This window comes from Bufo gargarizans, chromosome 5, assembly GCF_014858855.1.
Source record: "Bufo gargarizans isolate SCDJY-AF-19 chromosome 5, ASM1485885v1, whole genome shotgun sequence".
Taxonomy (NCBI): domain Eukaryota; kingdom Metazoa; phylum Chordata; class Amphibia; order Anura; family Bufonidae; genus Bufo; species Bufo gargarizans.
In genome coordinates this window covers 473053807-473070438 of record NC_058084.1, presented here as the reverse complement: position 1 = coordinate 473070438, position 16632 = coordinate 473053807, and the positions used below count along the sequence as shown (strand labels likewise).

At 48.1% G+C, this 16632-nt stretch overlaps 1 protein-coding gene across 1 annotated transcript in view; it reads left to right on the top strand.

The window, feature by feature from the left end:
- Positions 1-16632, top strand: part of LOC122939036 (patched domain-containing protein 3-like) — a 47317-nt gene that overhangs the window by 29501 nt on the left and 1184 nt on the right. The gene's annotated exons all lie outside the window — the stretch shown is intronic.

The window sequence follows — 16632 nt, the reverse complement described above, 5'->3', positions numbered from 1 at the left end:
CATAGCAGAGAATGAGGCTTCACGTCAGCCACCACTGCAACAGTCCATTGGCATATATTTAGGCCCAGCACCCAGGCAGAGGAGAGAGGTCCTGTAACAGACAATCTGGCTTCATGTCAGCAGAGAATCAGTCTTCATGTCATAGCAGAGAATCAGGCTTCACGTCACCCACCACTGTAAGAGTCCATTTTCATAAATTTAGGCCCAGCACCCAGGCAGAGGAGAGAGGTCCCGTAACAGAGAATCTGGCTTCATGTCAGCAGAGAATCAGTCTGCATGTCATAGCAGAGAATGAGGCTTCACGTCAGCCACCACTGCAACAGTCAATTGGCATATATTTAGGCCCTGCACACAGGCAGAGGAGAGAGGTCCCGTAACAGACAATCTGGCTTCATGTCAGCAGAGAATTAGTCTGCATGTCATAGCAGAGAATGAGGCTTCACGTCAGCCACCACTGCAACAGTCCATTGGCATATATTTAGGCCCAGCACCCAGGCAGAGGAGAGAGGTCCCGTAACAGACAATCTGGCTTCATGTCAGCAGAGAATTAGTCTGCATGTCATAGCAGAGAATGAGGCTTCACGTCAGCCACCACTGCAACAGTCCATTGGCATATATTTAGGCCCAGCACCCAGGCAGAGGAGAGAGGTCCCGTAACAGACAATCTGGCTTCATGTCAGCAGAGAATCAGTCTTCATGTCATAGCAGAGAATCAGGCTTCACGTCACCCACCACTGTAAGAGTCCATTTTCATAAATTTAGGCCCAGCACCCAGGCAGAGGAGAGAGGTCCCGTAACAGAGGATCTGGCTTCATGTCAGCAGAGAATCAGTCTGCATGTCATAGCAGAGAATGAGGCTTCACGTCAGCCACCACTGCAACAGTCCATTGGCATATATTTAGGCCCAGCACCCAGGCAGAGGAGAGAGGTCCCGTAACAGACAATCTGGCTTCATGTCAGCAGAGAATCCGTCTGCATGTCATAGCAGAGAATGAGGCTTCACGTCAGCCACCACTGCAACAGTCCATTGGCATATATTTAGGCCCAGCACACAGGCAGAGGAGAGAGGTCCCGTAACAGACAATCTGGCTTCATGTCAGCAGAGAATTAGTCTGCATGTCATAGCAGAGAATGAGGCTTCACGTCAGCCACCACTGCAACAGTCCATTGGCATATATTTAGGCCCAGCACCCAGGCAGAGGAGAGAGGTCCCGTAACAGAGAATCTGGCTTCATGTCAGCAGAGAATTAGTCTGCATGTCATAGCAGAGAATCAGGCTTCACGTCACCCACCACTGTAAGAGTCCATTTTCATAAATTTAGGCCCAGCACCCAGGCAGAGGAGAGAGGTCCCGTAACAGAGGATCTGGCTTCATGTCAGCAGAGAATTAGTCTGCATGTCATAGCAGAGAATGAGGCTTCACGTCAGCCACCACTGCAACAGTCCATTGGCATATATTTAGGCCCAGCACACAGGCAGAGGAGAGAGGTCCCGTAACAGAGAATCTGTCTTCATGTCAGCAGAGAATTAGTCTGCATGTCATAGCAGAGAATCAGGCTTCACGTCAGCCACCACTGCAACAGTCCATTGGCATATATTTAGGCCCAGCACACAGGCAGAGGAGAGAGGTCCCGTAACAGAGAATCTGGCTTCATGTCAGCAGAGAATCAGTCTGCATGTCATAGCAGAGAATGAGGCTTCACGTCAGCCACCACTGCAACAGTCCATTGGCATATATTTAGGCCCTGCACACAGGCAGAGGAGAGAGGTCCCGTAACAGACAATCTGGCTTCATGTCAGCAGAGAATTAGTCTGCATGTCATAGCAGAGAATGAGGCTTCACGTCACCCACCACTGCAACAGTCCATTGGCATATATTTAGGCCCAGCACCCAGGCAGAGGAGAGAGGTCCCGTAACAGACAATCTGGCTTCATGTCAGCAGAGAATCAGTCTTCATGTCATAGCAGAGAATCAGGCTTCACGTCACCCACCACTGTAAGAGTCCATTTTCATAAGTTTAGGCCCAGCACCCAGGCAGAGGAGAGAGGTCCCGTAACAGACAATCTGGCTTCATGTCAGCAGAGAATCAGTCTGCATGTCATAGCAGAGAATGAGGCTTCACGTCAGCCACCACTGCAACAGTCCATTGGCATATATTTAGGCCCAGCAACCAGGCAGAGGAGAGAGGTCCCGTAACAGACAATCTGGCTTCATGTCAGCAGAGAATCAGTCTTCATGTCATAGCAGAGAATCAGGCTTCACGTCACCCACCACTGTAAGAGTCCATTTTCATAAATTTAGGCCCAGCACCCAGGCAGAGGAGAGAGGTCCCGTAACAGAGGATCTGGCTTCATGTCAGCAGAGAATCAGTCTGCATGTCATAGCAGAGAATGAGGCTTCACGTCAGCCACCACTGCAACAGTCCATTGGCATATATTTAGGCCCAGCACCCAGGCAGAGGAGAGAGGTCCCGTAACAGACAATCTGGCTTCATGTCAGCAGAGAATCAGTCTTCATATCATAGCAGAGAATCAGGCTTCACGTCACCCACCACTGTAAGAGTCCATTTTCATAAATTTAGGCCCAGCACCCAGGCAGAGGAGAGAGGTCCCGTAACAGAGGATCTGGCTTCATGTCAGCAGAGAATCAGTCTGCATGTCATAGCAGAGAATCAGGCTTCACGTCACCCAACATTGGAACAGTCCATTGGCATATATTTAGGCCCCGGCACCCAGACAGAGGAGAGGTTCATTCAACTTTGGGTAGCCTCGCAATATAATGGTAAAATGAAAATAAAAATAGGATTGAATGAGGAAGTGCCCTGGAGTCCAATAATATATGGTTAAGGGGAGGTAGTTAATGTCTAATCTGGACAAGGGACGGACAGATCCTGTGGGATCCATGCCTGGTTCATTTTTATGAATGTCAGCTTGTCCACATTGGCTGTAGACAGGCGGCTGCGTTTGTCTGTAATGACGCCCCCTGCCGTGCTGAATACACGTTCAGACAAAACGCTGGCCGCCGGGCAGGCCAGCACCTCCAAGGCATAAAAGGCTAGCTATGGCCACGTGGACAATTTAGAGACCCAGAAGTTGAATGGGGTCGAACCATCAGTCAGTACGTGGAGGGGTGTGCACATGTACTGTTCCACCATGTTAGTGAAATGTTGCCTCCTGCTAACACGTTGCGTATCAGGTGGTGGTGCAGTTAGCTGTGGCGTGTTGACAAAAGTTTTCCACATCTCTGCCATGCTAACCCTGCCCTCAGAGGAGCTGGCATTGACACAGCTGCCTTAGCGACCTCTTGCTCCTCCTCTGCCTTGGCCTTGGGCTTCCACTTGTTCCCCTGTGACATTTGGGAATGCTCTCAGTAGCGCGTCTACCAACGTGCGCTTGCACTCGCGCATCTTCCTATCACGCTCCAGTGCAGGAAGTAAGGTGGGCACATTGTCTTTGTAGCGTGGATCCAGCAGGGTGGCAACCCAGTAGTCCGCACACGTTAAAATGTGGGCAACTCTGCTGTCGTTGCGCAGGCACTGCAGCATGTAGTCGCTCATGTGTGCCAGGCTGCCCAGGGGTAAGGACAAGCTGTCCTCTGTGGGAGGCGTATCGTCATCGTCCTGCCTTTCCCCCCAGCCATGCACCAGTGATGGGCCCGAGCTGCGTTGGGTGCCACCCCGCTGTGACCATGCTTCATCCTCATCCTCCTCCACCTCCTCCTCGTCCTCGTCCTCCTCGTCCTCCAGTAGTGGGCCCTGGCTGGCCACATTTGTACCTGGCCTCTGCTGTTGCCAAAAACCTCCCTCTGAGTCACTTCGAAGAGACTGGCCTGAAAGTGCTAAAAATGACCCCTCTTCCTCCTCCTCCTCCTCCTGGGCCACCTCCTCTTGCATCATCGCCCTAAGTGTTTTCTCAAGGAGACATAGAAGTGGTATTGTAACGCTGATAACGGCGTCATCGCCACTGGCCATGTTGGTGGAGTACTCGAAACAGCGCAACAGGGCACACAGGTCTCGCATGGAGGCCCAGTCATTGGTGGTGAAGTGGTGCTGTTCTGTAGTGCGACTGACCCGTGCGTGCTGCAGCTGAAACTCCACTATGGCCTGCTGCTGCTCGCACAGTCTGTCCAGCATGTGCAAGGTGGAGTTCCACCTGGTGGGCACGTCGCATATGAGGCGGTGAGCGGGAAGGCCGAAGTTACGCTGTAGAGCAGACAGGCGAGCAGCAGCAGGATGTGAATGCCGGAAGCGCGAACAGACGGCCCGCACTTTATGCAGCAGCTCTGACATGTCGGGGTAGTTGTGTATGAACTTCTGCACCACCAAATTCAGCACATGCGCCAAGCAAGGGATGTGCGTCAAATTGGCTAGTCCCAGAGCTGCAACGAGATTTCGCCCATTATCACACACCACCAGGCCGGGCTTGAGGCTCACCGGCAGCAACCACTCGTCGGTCTGTTGTTCTATACCCCGCCACAACTCCTGTGCGGTGTGGGGTCTGTCCCCCAAACATATGAGTTTCAGAATGGCCTGCTAACGTTTACCCCGGGCTGTGCTGAAGTTGGTGGTGAAGGTGTGTGGCTGACTGGATGAGCAGGTGGAAGAAGAGGAGGAGGAAGCCGAGAAGGAGGAGGTGGCAACCGGAGGCAAAGAATGTTGCCCTGCGATCCTTGGCGGCGGAAGGACGTGCGCCAAACAGCTCTCCGCCTGGGGCCCAGCTGCCACTACATTTACCCAGTGTGCAGTTAGGGAGATATAGCGTCCCTGGCCGTGCTTACTGGTCCACGTATCTGTGGTTAGGTGGACCTTGCTACAGATGGCGTTGCGCAGTGCACACTTGATTTTATCGGATACTTGGTTGTGCAGGGAAGGCACGGCTCTCTTGGAGAAGTAGTGGCGGCTGGGAACAACATACTGTGGGACAGCAAGCGACATGAGCTGTTTGAAGCTGTCTGTGTCCACCAGCCTAAATGACAGCATTTCATAGGCCAGTAGTTTAGAAATGCTGGCATTCAGGGCCAGGGATCGAGGGTGGCTAGGTGGGAATTTACGCTTTCTCTCAAATGTTTGTGAGATGGAGAGCTGAACGCTGCCGTGTGACATGGTTGAGACGCTTGGTGACGGAGGTGGTGGTGGTGGTGTTGGTGGTACATCCCCTGTTTGCTGGGCGGCAGGTGCCAATGTTCCTCCAGAGGCGGAGGAAGAGGCCGAGGCGGCAGCAGCAGAAGAGGCCGAGGCGGCAGCAGCAGAAGAGGTAGCAGGGGGAGCCTGAGTGACTTCCTTGGTTTTGAGGTGTTTACTCCACTGCAGTTCATGCTTTGCATGCAGGTGCCTGGTCATGCAGGTTGTGCTCAGGTTCAGAACGTTAATGCCTCGCTTCAGGCTTTGATGGCACAGCGTGCAAACCACTCGGGTCTTGTCGTCAGCACATTGTTTGAAGAAGTGCCATGCCAGGGAACTCCTTGAAGCTGCCTTTGGGGTGCTCGGTCCCAGATGGAAGCGGTCAGTAGCAGGCGGAGTCTCTTGGCGGCGGGTGTTCTGCTTTTGCCCACTGCTCCCTCTTTTGCTACGCTGTTGGCTCGGTCTCACCACTGCCTCTTCTTCCGAACTGTGAAAGTCAGTGGCATGACCTTCATTCCATGTGGGGTCTAGGACCTCATCGTCCCCTGCATCGTCTTCCACCCAGTCTTGATCCCTGACCTCCTGTTCAGTCTGCACACTGCAGAAAGACGCAGCAGTTGGCACCTGTGTTTCGTCATCATCAGAGACATGCTGAGGTGGTATTCCCATGTCCTCATCATCAGGAAACATAAGTGGTTGTGCGTCAGTGCATTCTATGTCTTTCACCGCTGGGGAAGGGCTAGGTGGATGCCCTTGGGAAACCCTGCCAGCGGAGTCTTCAAACAGCATAAGAGACTGCTGCATAACTTGAGGCTGAGACAGTTTCCCTGGTATGCATGGGGGTGATGTGACAGACTGATGGGGTTGGTTTTCAGGCGCCATCTGTGCGCTTTCTGCAGAAGACTGGGTGGGAGATAATGTGAACGTGCTGGATCCACTGTCGGCCACCCAATTGACTAATGCCTGTACCTGCTCAGGCCTTACCATCCTTAGAACGGCATTGGGCCCCACCATATATCGCTGTAAATTCTGGCGGCTACTGGGACCTGAGGTAGTTGGTACACTAGGACGTGTGGATGTGGCAGAACGGCCACGTCCTCTCCCAGCACCAGAGGGTCCACTAACACCACCACGACCATGTCCACGTCCGCGTCCCTTACTAGATGTTTTCCTCATTGTTATGGTTCACCACAACAACAAAAATATTATTTGGCCCAATGTATTGTATTCAAATTCAGCGGGATATAAATTTGAGGCCTAGTATTTAGGCGCTGGGTGACCGGTATGGATTTAGTGACAGAATTAGACTTGGAAATGCACAGTAGCGTGTGTGTGAAGTTATTCTGAATGACCCTATGTGCAACTTGAATATTATATACCCTTTTAGGGATAGATTTCAAATAGCTCTGATATAGCAGGAACCACTAAATTATGAAATTGCTAAATTGGGAATTGTATTTCAACCCAGAACAAAAAATGTGCTTTGACGGACACTAAATAACTTTCCCAGCCACAACAGGACAGCGGTAACGAGAGATTTAGCGGGATATAAATTGGAGGCCTAGTATTTAGGCGCTGGGTGACCGGTATGGATTTACTAACAGAATTGGACTTGGAAATGCACAGTAGCGTGTGTGTGAAGTTATTCTGAATGACCCTATGTGCACCTTGAATATTATATACCCTTTTAGGGATAGATTTCAAATAGCTCTGATATAGCAGAAACCACTAAATTATGAAATTGCTAAATTGGGAATTGTATTTCAACCCAGAACAAAAAATGTGCTTTGACGGACACTAAATAACTTTCCCAGCCACAACAGGACAGCGGTAACGAGAGATTTAGCGGGATATAAATTTGAGGCCTAGTATTTAGGCGCTTGGTGACCGGTATGGATTTACTAACAGAATTGGACTTGGAAATGCACAGTAGCGTGTGTGTGAAGTTATTCTGAATGACCCTATGTGCACCTTGAATATTATATACCCTTTTAGGGATAGATTTCAAATAGCTCTGATATAGCAGGAACCACTAAATTATGAAATTGCTAAATTGGGAATTGTATTTCAGCCCAGAACAAAAAATGTGCTTTGACGGACACTAAATAACTTTCCCAGCCACAACAGGACAGCGGTAACGAGAGATTTAGCGGGATATAAATTTGAGGCCTAGTATTTAGGCGCTGGGTGACCGGTATGGATTTACTAACAGAATTGGACTTGGAAATGCACAGTAGCGTGTGTGTGAAGTTATTCTGAATGACCCTATGTGCACCTTGAATATTATATACCCTTTTAGGGATAGATTTCAAATAGCTCTGATATAGCAGAAACCACTAAATTATGAAATTGCTAAATTGGGAATTGTATTTCAACCCAGAACAAAAAATGTGCTTTGACGGACACTAAATAACTTTCCCAGCCACAACAGGACAGCGGTAACGAGAGATTTAGCGGGATATAAATTTGAGGCCTAGTATTTAGGCGCTGGGTGACCGGTATGGATTTACTAACAGAATTGGACTTGGAAATGCACAGTAGCGTGTGTGTGAAGTTATTCTGAATGACCCTATGTGCACCTTGAATATTATATACCCTTTTAGGGATAGATTTCAAATAGCTCTGATATAGCAGAAACCACTAAATTATGAAATTGCTAAATTGGGAATTGTATTTCAACCCTGAACAAAAAATGTGCTTTGACGGACACTAAATAACTTGCCCAGCCAAAACAGTACAGCGGTAACGACAGATTTAGCGGGATATAAATTTGAGGCCTAGTATTTAGGCGCTGGGTGACCGGTATGGATTTAGTGACAGAATTAGACTGGGATATGGCCAAAAAATAACCACACTATTGCTGGTTAAATGCACTTGGTGACGGGCACAGCTTGCCCCTGATGTAGTATATGGCCAAAAAATGAACAGACTATAGCTGGTTAAATGCACTTGGTGTCACAGCTTGACGAACCACACTACTGAGGGTTAAATGCATTTGGTGACGGGCGCAGCTTGCCCCTGATGTAGTATATGGCCAAAAAATGAACAGACTATTGCTGGTTAAATGCACTTGGTGTCACAGCTTGACCAACCACACTACTGAGGGTTAAATGCACTTGGTGACGGGCGCAGCTTGCCCCTGATGTAGTATATGGCCAAAAAATGAACAGACTATTGCTGGTTAAATGCACTTGGTGACGGGCGCAGCTTGCCCCTGATTTAGTATATGGCCAAAAAATGAACAGACTATTGCTGGTTAAATGCACTTGGTGTGATAGCTTGACCAACCACACTACTGAGGGTTAAATGCACTTGGTGACGGGCGCAGCTTGCCCCTGATGTAGTATATGGCCAAAAAATGAACAGACTATTGCTGGTTAAATGCACTTGGTGACGGGCGCAGCTTGCCCCTGATTTAGTATATGGCCAAAAAATGAACAGACTATTGCTGGTTAAATGCACTTGGTGTGACAGCTTCACCCTGATGTAGGCTTTAGCCAAAAAACAACCACACCATTGAGGGTTAAATGCACTTGGTGACAGGCGCAGCTTGCCCCTGATGTAGTATATGGCCAAAAAATAAACAGACTATTGCTGGTTAAATGCACTTGGTGTTACAGCTTCACCCTGATGTAGGCTTTAGCCAAAAAACAACCACACCATTGAGGGTTAAATGCACTTGGTGACAGGCGCAGCTTGCCCCTGATGTAGTATATGGCCAAAAAATAAACAGACTATTGCTGGTTAAATGCACTTGGTGTGACAGCTTCACCCTGATGTAGGCTTTAGCCAAAAAACAACCACACCATTGAGGGTTAAATGCACTTGGTGACAGGCGCAGCTTGCCCCTGATGTAGTATATGGCCAAAAAATAAACAGACTATTGCTGGTTAAATGCACTTGGTGTGACAGCTTCACCCTGATGTAGGCTTTAGCCAAAAAACAACCACACCATTGAGGGTTAAATGCACTTGGTCGCAGCTTGTGCTGGCGCACCACAAGACACAAAATGGCCGCCGATCACCCCAGAAAAATGTGACTGACAAACGGTCTGGGCAGCCTAAAAACAGTGAGCAATTGAGGATCAGCAGCTCAATGACCCACAGCTGCAGATCGATCAATAATCAAGTCCTTTGGAGGAGTTAATCTGCCTAATCTCGCCCTACTGTCGCAGCCGCAACCTCTCCCTACGCTAATCAGAGCAGAGTGACGGGCGGCGCTATGTGACTCCAGCTTAAATAGAGGCTGGGTCACATGGTGCTCTGGCCAATCACAGCCATGCCAATAGTAGGCATGGCTGTGATGGCCTCTTGGGGCAAGTAGTATGACGCTTGTTGATTGGCTGCTTTGCAGCCTTTCAAAAAGCGCCAAGAAAGCGTCACAAAAGCGCCAAGAAAGCGACGAACACCGAACCCGAACCCGGACTTTTACGAAAATGTCCGGGTTCGGGTCCGTGTCACGGACACCCCAAAATTCGGTACGAACCCGAACTATACAGTTCGAGTTCGCTCATCCCTATTTATGAGCGCTGAGCGTTAAATCGTGACTAATTTCCAACTTTGAACATACATCTCGATTTTTGTTGGAGGTACTTAATTGACATTCCACTATTTCAATATCTGACAGCAGATAACTTCTCTTATTACAGATGTAGCAGCGCTAGCGATCACAGTAGAATCGAGTGAGTGCAGAGCGATATCCTGTTTCATTAACTAACGAAGTGCATAAAAAGAGTAGTGAGAAAATTCAGGGTGCAATTTGGGTAAACAGCAGATGGCGCATGCATGAAACTGCAGTATCATATGGTAGTATTTGTCCCTGCTTTCTGTGTCTTTATAGCATGGCTCCTCTGGGTATCCCTGCTTGTACAGTACACTGCACTATGCCCGATCCTCCTCAGCAACCTTTCTCCACACATCCGTCCACATCTTCCCCACTCCTAATCTGCTTGCCCCTTTTGTAAAATATCGCAATATATAGTGTATATGTAGATAGATAGATATACTATTACTTATTTGGCTATATATAGATAGATAGATAGATAGATAGATAGATAGATAGATAGATAGATAGATAGATAGATAGATATACAGTATATCACCATTTGTATTAATGAAAAGTTGTACTGTCCTACTTTACCATAGTAATAGTGTACAACTGTACTACAAAGAACATGAATTGGGTTCATTCAAGAGCTACAGTTTATACGTATTTTAGTACTGTCTACTACAGTATAATTATAAAATATTAATATACTATATCAATTAAATATACCACACCATATTATAGCCTAAACTTTGATTTTTATTTATTTTTTTATCATAATTTTTCTTAATTTATCAAATGTATGATAATACCATGAAGTTATTAGAAAGCTTTATGGAAAAAGTTCAAATTACAGTATGTCTCCTGCATCACCAAACACAAAGGAAGGAGGTCACAAATAACCCAACTAGTGGAAGAAAGAAGAAAAAATAGAAAATTGAAAACTGGAGAAAAACTAAAGCTTAAATGAAGACAAAATCATAAACAGTGGCTCTTATTAGGGCCGTTTAACTATTCGTTAAAGTGTGTTTGTTCACACTATACCCAGCAACAAAAGAGCAGAAAACATAAACATTTAAAGGAAGGCTAGCCAATCAAAAAGTATTTACTAGTAATTATGATTGTTGATAACATTATTGATGGCAGCATATCCCTTGTTTCCACAGGGGGATTTGAGGATGAAAAGTATTTTTAAGCCAGCAAAAACAGATCAGATCTGCCAACTTTATGTCTATAGACCTGTCTAAAGTGGACTTCTAATCTAGCCATGGCAATACCACATACATTAACAATAGTAAAATCCCAAATGAATATGGTTAAAATAAATTTTCCCTTAACCCTTTTTACCCCAGAGGTTTTTTCATTTTTGCGTTTTCGTTTTGTGCTCCCTGTACTCCCAGCGCCTTAACTTTTAAATTTTTCCATTCACATTGCCGTAAGAGGGCTTGATTTTTATGGAAACATATTGTACTTTTCGTTGCCACTATTTCATTTTGCATATAATGTAGTGGGAAGCAGGATAAATTGGGGGTGGAATTGGGGGAAAAAAAGCAATTCCGACATAGTTTTGCAGGTTTTTATTTACATTCTCCAGGTCAGTACAAATCCGGCTATACCTTATATGTGTGTAGTTTTTCTTGCGTTTTGATTCTGATAGAATAATAAAAAACCTTGAAAACAAATCAGTTTAGGGGCTGACTTATACTTTTCATGGATACCATTCTGGCGTGTGTACAACTTTTTGATCACTATTTATTTAATTTTTTTGTGGGAAATGAAGCAATCAAAAATGGCAAATCTACCGTTTTGAAGTTTTGTTTTCATTTCGCCATTTGCCGTATGGGCAAAATATAATTTTTTTTTATAGTATGTGCGTTTTCGCACATTTCATACAAACCGGATTCCAAAAAAGTTGGGACACTATACAAATCGTGAATAAAAACTGAATGCAATGATGTGGAGGCGCCAACTTCTAATATTTTATTCAGAATAGAACATAAATCACGGAACAAAAGTTTAAACTGAGAAAATGTACCATTTTAAGGGAGAAATATGTTGAATCAGAATTTCATGGTGTCAACAAATCCCCAAAAAGTTGGGACAAGGCCATTTTCACCACTGTGTGGCATCTCCCCTTCTTCTTACAACACTCAACAGACGTCTGGGGACCGAGGAGACCAGTTTCTCAAGTTTAGAAATAGGAATGCTCTCCCATTCTTGTCTAATACAGGCCTCTAACTGTTCATTCGTCTTGGGCCTTCTTTGTTGCACCTTCCTCTTTATGATGTGCCAAATGTTCTCTATAGGTGAAAGATCTGGACTGCAGACTGGCCATTTCAGTACCCGGATCCTTCTCCTACGCAGCCATGATGTTGTGATTGATGCAGAATTTGGTCTGGCATTATCTTGTTGAAAAATGCAGGGTCTTCCCTGAAAGAGATGACGTCTGGATGGGAGCATATGTTGTTCTAGAACCTGAATATATTTTTCTGCATTGATGGTGCCTTTCCAGACATGCAAGCTGCCCATTCCACACGCACTCATGCAACCCCATACCATCAGAGATGCAGGCTTCTGAACTGAGCGTTGATAACAATTTGGGTTGTCCTTGTCCTCTTTGGTCCGGATGACATGGCGTCCCAGATTTCCAAAAGAACTTCGAATCGTGACTCGTCTGACCACAGAACAGTCTTCCATTTTGCCACACTCCATTTTAAATGATCCCTGGCCCAGTGAAAACGCCTGAGCTTGTGGATCTTGCTTAGAAATGGCTTCTTCTTTGCACTGTAGAGTTTCAGCTGGCAACGGTGGATGGCACGGTGGATTGTGTTCACTGACAATGGTTTCTGGAAGTATTCCTGAGCCAATTCTGTGATTTCCTTTACAGTAGCATTCCTGTTTGTGGTGCAGTGTCGTTTACGGGCATCCAGTATGGTTTTACAGCCTTGACCCTTACGCACAGAGATTGTTCCAGATTCTTTGAATCTTCGGATGATGTTATGCACAGTTGATGATGATAGATGCAAAGCCTTTGCAATTTTTCGCTGGTTAACACCTTTCTGATATTGCTCCACTATCTTTCTGCGCAACATTGTGGGAATTGGAGATCCTCTACCCATCTTGGCTTCTGAGAGACACTGCCACTCTGAGAAGCTCTTTTTATACCCAATCATGTTGCCAATTTACCTAATTAGTGTTAATTGGTCTTCCAGCTCTTCGTTATGCTCAAATTTACTTTTTCCAGCCTCTTATTCCAGCATGTCTCTGATGATGATGAAACACAGGTCCCAACTGCTGCGTCTTTCTGCAGTGTGCAGACTGAACAGGAGGTCAAGGAGGAAGACTGGGTAAGAGATGATGCAGGGGACGATGAGGTCCTAGACCCCACATGGAATGAAGGTCGGGCCACTGACATTCAGAGTTCAGAGGAAAAGGCAGTGGTGAGACCGAGCCAACAGCGTAGCAAAAGAGGGAGCAGGGGGCAAAAGCAGAACACCCGTCGCCAAGAGAGTTCGCCTGCTACTGGCCACCACTACCTGGGACCGAGCACCCCAAAGGCAGCTTCAAGGAGTTCCCTGGCGTGGCAGTTCTTCAAACAATGTGCTGACGACAAGATCTGAGTGGTTTGCACCGCTGTGCCATCAGAGCCTGAAGCGAGGCATTAACGTTCTGAACCTTAGCACAACTTGCATGACCAGGCATCTGCATGCAAAGCACGAACTGCAGTGGAGTAAACACCTTAAAAACAAGGAACTCACTCAGGCTCCCCTGCTACCTCATCTGCTGCTGCCACCTCGACCTCTTCCTCCGCCTCGGGAGGAACATTGGCACCTGCCGCCCAGCAAACAGAGGATGTAACACCAACACCACCACCTACGTCACCAAGCATCTCCACCATGTCACATGGCAGCGTTCAGCTCTCCATCTCACAAACATTTGAGAGAAAGCGTAAATTCCCACCTAGCCACCCTCGATCCCTGGCCCTGAATGCCAACATTTCTAAACTACTGGCCTATGAAATGCTGTCATTCAGGCTGGTGGACACAGACAGCTTCAAACAGCTCATGTCGCTTGCTGTCCCACAGTATGTTGTTCCCAGCCGCCACTACTTCTCCAAGAGAGCCGTGCCTTCCCTGCACAACCAAGTATCCGATAAAATTAAGTGTGCACTGCACAACGCCATCTGTGGCAAGGTCCACCTAACCACAGATACGTGGACCAGTAAGCACGGCCAGGGACGCTATATCTCCCTAACTGCACACTGGGTAAATGTAGTGGCAGCTGTGCCCCAGGCGGAGAGCTGTTTGGCGCACGTCCTTCCGCCGCCAAGGATCGCAGGGCATCATTCTTTGCCTCCTGTAGCCGTCTCCTCCTACTTGGCTTCCTCCTCTTCTTCTTCCACCTGTTCATCCAGTCATCCACACACCTTCACCACCAACTTCAGCACAGCCCGGGGTAAACATCATTCTGAAACTCATATGTTTGGGGGACAGGCCCACACCATGCAGGAGTTGTGGCGGGGTATTGAACAACAGACCGACGAGTGGTTGCTGCCGGTGAGCCTCAAGTCAGGCCTGGTGGTGTGCGATAATGGGCGAAATCTCGTCGCAGCTCTGGGACTAGCCGGTTTGACGCACATCCCTTGCCTGGTGCATGTGCTGAATTTGGTGGTGCAGAAGTTCATTCACAACTACCCCGACATGTCAGAGCTGCTGCATAAAGTGTGGGCCGTCTGTGCGCGCTTCCGGCATTCACATCCTGCCGCTGCTCGCCTGTCTGCGCTACAGCGTAACTTCGGCCTTCCCGCTCACCGCCTCATATGCGACGTGCCCACCAGGTGGAACTCCACCTTGCACATGCTGGACAGACTGTGCGAGCAGCAGCAGGCCATAGTGGAGTTTCAGCTGCAGCACGCACGGGTCAGTCGCACTGCAGAACAGCACCACTTCACCACCAATGACTGGGCCTCCATGCGAGACCTGGGTGCCCTGTTGCGCTGTTTTGAGTACTCCACCAACATGGCCAGTGGCGATGACGCCGTTATCAGCGTTACAATACCACTTCTATGTCTCCTTGAGAAAACACTTAGGGCGATGATGGAAGAGGAGGTGGCCCAGGAGAAGAGGAAGAGGTGTCATTTTTAGCACTTTCAGGCCAGTCTCTTAGAAGTGACTCAGAGGGAGGTTTTTTGCAACAGCAGAGGCCAGGTACAAATGTGGCCAGACAGGGCCCACTACTGGAGGACGAGGAGGGTGAGGATGAGGAGGAGGTGAAGGAGGATGAGGATGAAGCATGTTCACAGCGGGGTGGCACCCAACGCAGCTCGGGCCCATCACTGGTGCTGGGGTGAAACGCAGGACGATGACGATATGCCTTCCACAGAGGACAGCTTGTCCTTGCCTTTGGGCAGCCTGGCACACATGAGCGACTACATGCTGCAGTACCTGCGCAACGACAGCATAGTTGCCCACATTTTAAAGTGTGCGGACTGCTGGGTGGCCACCCTGCTGGATCCCCGGTACAAAGACAATGTGCCCCCTTACTTCCTGCACTGGAGCGTGATAGGAAGATGCGCGAGTACAAGCGCACTTTGGTAGACGCGCTACTGAGAGCATTCCCAAATGTCACTGGGGAACAAGTGGAAGCCCAAGGCGAAGGCAGAGGAGGATCAAGAGGTCGCCAACGCAGGTGTGTCACGGCCAACTCCTCTGAGGGCAGGGTTAGCATGGCAGAGATGTGGAAAAGTTTTGTCAACACGCCACAGCTAACTGCACCACCACCTGATACGGAACGTGTTAGCAGGAGGCAACATTTCACTAACATGGTGGAACAGTACTTGTGCACACCCCTCCACGTACTGACTGATGGTTCGGCCCCAACTTCTGGGTCTCCAAATTGTCCACGTGGCCAGATCTAGCCTTTTATGCCTTGGAGGTGCTGGCCTGCCCGGCGGCCGGCATTTTGTCTGAACGTGTATTCAGCACGGCAGGGGGCGTCATTACAGACAAACGCAGCCGTCTGTCTACAGCCAATGTGGACAAGCTGACATTCATAAAAATGAACCAGGCATGGATCCCACAGGACCTGTCCATCCCTTGTGCAGATTAGACATTTATAACTACCTCCCATTAACCATATATTCTTGTACTCCAGGGCACTTCCTCATTCAATCCTCTTTTTTTTTTTTCATTTTACCATTATATTGCGGGGCAACCCAAAGTTGAATGAACCTCTCCTCTGTCTGGGTGCCGGGGCCTAAAAATATCTGACAGTGGCCTGTTCCAGTGGTGGGTGACATGAAGCCTGATTCTCTGCTATGGGACCTCTCTCCTCTGTCTGGGTGCCGGGCCTAAACATTTCTGACAGTGGCCTGTTCCAGTGTTGGGTGACATGAAGAATGATTCTCTGCTATGACATGAAGCCTGATTCTCTGCTATTGGACCTCTCTCCTCTGTCTGGGTGCCGGGGCCTAATATCTGACAGTGGCCTGTTCCAGTAGTGGGTGACATGAAGCCTGATTCTCTGCTATGGGACCTCTCCAATTGATATTGGTAAATATATATATATTTTTTTTATTCATTTCCCTATCCACATTTGTTTGCAGGGGATTTAACTACATTTTGCTGCCTTTTGCAGCCCTCTAGCCTTTTCCTGGGCTATTTTACAGCCTTTCTAGTGCTGAAAAGTTCGGGTCCCCATTGACTTCAATGGGGTTCGGGTTCGGGTCGAAGTTCGGGTCGAGTTCGGATCCCGAACCCGAACATTTTCGGGAAGTTCGGCCGAACTTCTCGAACCCGAACATCCAGGTTTTCGCTCAACTCTACTTGTCTGTCTTCCCTGCACATATCCTAAGCAAGGGACTGTCGTCCAGTTGTCCCCTGTCATCAGGACTCGTGAGGCAAGTAGGCAGGGCTAGGGGTAAGGGTGGAGCGCAGTGGTCACTATCCTTCCCCCTGTGTGTGTGTGG